The 2,794-nt window shown below is 40.7% G+C and overlaps 1 pseudogene; it reads left to right on the top strand.

The window, feature by feature from the left end:
- The first annotated feature begins 177 nt into the window (after positions 1 to 177).
- Positions 178 to 913, top strand: LOC102836645 (annotated as a pseudogene).
- The last annotated feature ends 1,881 nt before the right edge of the window (positions 914 to 2,794 follow it).

Raw genomic sequence — 2,794 nt, 5'->3', positions numbered from 1 at the left:
AAGGGGGAATGAGATGGGGCGATTTTGCCTGAGCCTGCGACCGAGTGGGAGTGAACTGGAGTGGCCATTGTTGCCGACTCTGTCCTCCTCCCCACGGTGCAGTCCGCGGGTTGATTAAGCCATCGACCCTAAAGCCAAGATTGTCTCATATTTAGTTCTGGAGAACACCTGGCCGACATGAGTGATGTAGAGAACAACTCCAAGAGCAAAGAGTCTCGCTCTCAAAGTCTCCAGCGGGAACTCCTACCCGTGTAACATCAGAGAGCAGGTCAGGATCTCATAGTCCGTCAAGGGTGTCCAAACACTCAGAATCCCATTTTTGATAAAGATCAAAATCCAGGTTGAGATCTAGAAGACATTCTCATAGATCCAGACCCCACTCTCATTCTCGTTGGAGACAATCTTAAAGCAGATCATGCAAACCAGAATACGCATGTCTAAGTCACTCTCCAGTGTGTAACTGCAGAAGACATACAGGAAGCAAAGCAAATCCAGATCCCAACACTTGTCTTGGAGTGTTTGGCCTCAGTTTATACGCAACAGAGAAAGAGATCTTCTTGAAGATATGGACCACTGAGTGGTGTCAATGTGGTTTATGATCAGCGAACTGGACGGTCTCGAGGATTTGCATTTGTTTACTTTGAAAGAATAGGTGTCTCAAAGGAGGCCATGGAAAGAACAAATGGAATGGAGATAGGTGTGAGAAGAATTCGTGTGGATTATTCTATCACCAAGAGAGCACAAACACCCACACCAGGCATCTACATAGACAGACCAACTCATAGTGGTGGTGGTGGTGGCGGTGGTGGTTGGTGGCAGCGGAGGCAGCGACGGTGGCGATGGCGGTTAAGGAGGAGGTGAAGGTGGAGGCGGTGGTGGTGACAGACGTCGAGATTCCTACTATGAACTTTAAGTATTCCGTTTATCAGTGAAGCACAACCCTTATTTATTAACTAGAGGAGTTGTATAATTTGCTGTTAGAAATTTTGGTATTGGGAAAATGGTTACTGTATAGTCCTTAGAAGATATGTGTGGGGAAAAGTAGTTTCCTTTTAAATAAAAGTTAATTTCTTTGAAAAAGAAAAATGGGAATACATAAAGATCAATACCCTAGGCACAGCTGTTGTTAAGTGCCATCAAGTTAAGTCCGACTCCAACTAACAGCAACCCTGTATAAGATTACCGAGGGCAACTGATGTGTTTAAACTGCCAACTTGGTGGTTCAAAGTCTAGTATGGACCCTACAGTGCCACACACTAGGCATTAGTCAACTGAAATGGATTGTCATTGGATATTTTGAATCCGACATCCATATGATTTACCATCCCTGGAATGCCAAATTGAAGAGGAATGCTGATGCATTCATCATCAAAAAGAAATTTCAAGATGTATTAATAATTACTGGTGACTGGAATGTGAAAGTTGTAAACAAGAGGAAGGATCCATAGTTGGAAAATATGGTCTTGGTGACAGAAACAATGCTGGAGATCCCATGATAGAATTTTGCAAGACCAATGATTTAATTCATTACATACCTTTTTGCAACAACATAAATGGTGATTATAGACGTGGACCACGCTAGATGAAATACAAAGGAATCAAACTGACTACATCTGTGGAAGATGGTACAAAGGCCAATAACCAGCCAAAACAAGACCACAGGCTGACTGTGAAACAGACCATCAATTGCTCATATGCAAGTTCAGGCTGAAGCTGAAGAAAACTGCAGCAACTCCAGGAAAGCCAAAATACCATCTTGAGTGTATTCCATCTGAATTTAAAGACAATCTAAAGAACAGATTTGATGCAGTAGAGCCTAATAACCAAGACCACAAGTGTTGTGGGAAGACATCAAGAACATTACATGAAGAAATCAAAAGGTCATTAAAAAGAAAGGAAAGATCAAAGTGGGTGTCAGAGAAAACCCTGAAACACTTTTGAGTGTACAGAAGCAAAAGCAATGGGAAGAAATGATGAAGTAAAAATATTGAACAGAAAATTTCAAAGTCAATTCAAGAAGACAAAGTCAAGTATTATAATGAAATGTACAAAGACCTGGAATAGAAAACCAAAGCCCCAACATAAAATATTGAAGGATTCTATATTCTATATTCTAAATCCACCACTCATCTATCAGTTTGGTGTACTGTGGTGGCTTGCAGGTTATTGTGCTGCTGAAAGCTACACCACTGGGATTTTGAATACCAGCAGGGTCACCTGTGATGGACAGGGTTCAACAGTTTCTAGACTAAGACAGACTAGGAAGAAGGAAAGGCCGACTACTTGTAAATGTTTAACGACTAAAAACCTTATGGATAGCAGATGAATATTATCAGATACAGTGCTGAAAGATGAAAACATTATGAAAAACACCAGAGTATTGTCAGATATAGGGCCAGAAGTCGAGCCCCTCAGGTTGGAAGGCAATCAAAACACAGCTGGGGAAGAGCTACCACCTCAAAGTAAAGTTGACCATGATAACATGAATAGAGCAAACCTTTAAGGAGCTTCATTTGCTGATGTGACACAATTCAAAATGAAGAGAAAGAGCTGCAAATATCCATTAAAAATCTAAATGTGCAATATACCAAGAATGAATCTAGGAACACTGGAAGTTGTCAAAAATGAAAAGAAAATCATAAAGATCAACATTCTAGGCACTAGTGAGTTGAAATGGACTGGTATTGGCCGTTTTGAATCAGACAATCATATGGTTTCCTATGCAAGGAATGACAAATTGAAGAAGAATGCTGTCGCATTCATCCGTAAAAAAGAAAATTTCAAGATCTATTTT

Source organism: Chrysochloris asiatica, unplaced genomic scaffold (assembly GCF_000296735.1).
Source record: "Chrysochloris asiatica unplaced genomic scaffold, ChrAsi1.0 scaffold00227, whole genome shotgun sequence".
Taxonomy (NCBI): domain Eukaryota; kingdom Metazoa; phylum Chordata; class Mammalia; order Afrosoricida; family Chrysochloridae; genus Chrysochloris; species Chrysochloris asiatica.
Note: the sequence above shows the minus strand (reverse complement) of the source record. Positions and strands in the feature narration are given on the sequence as shown.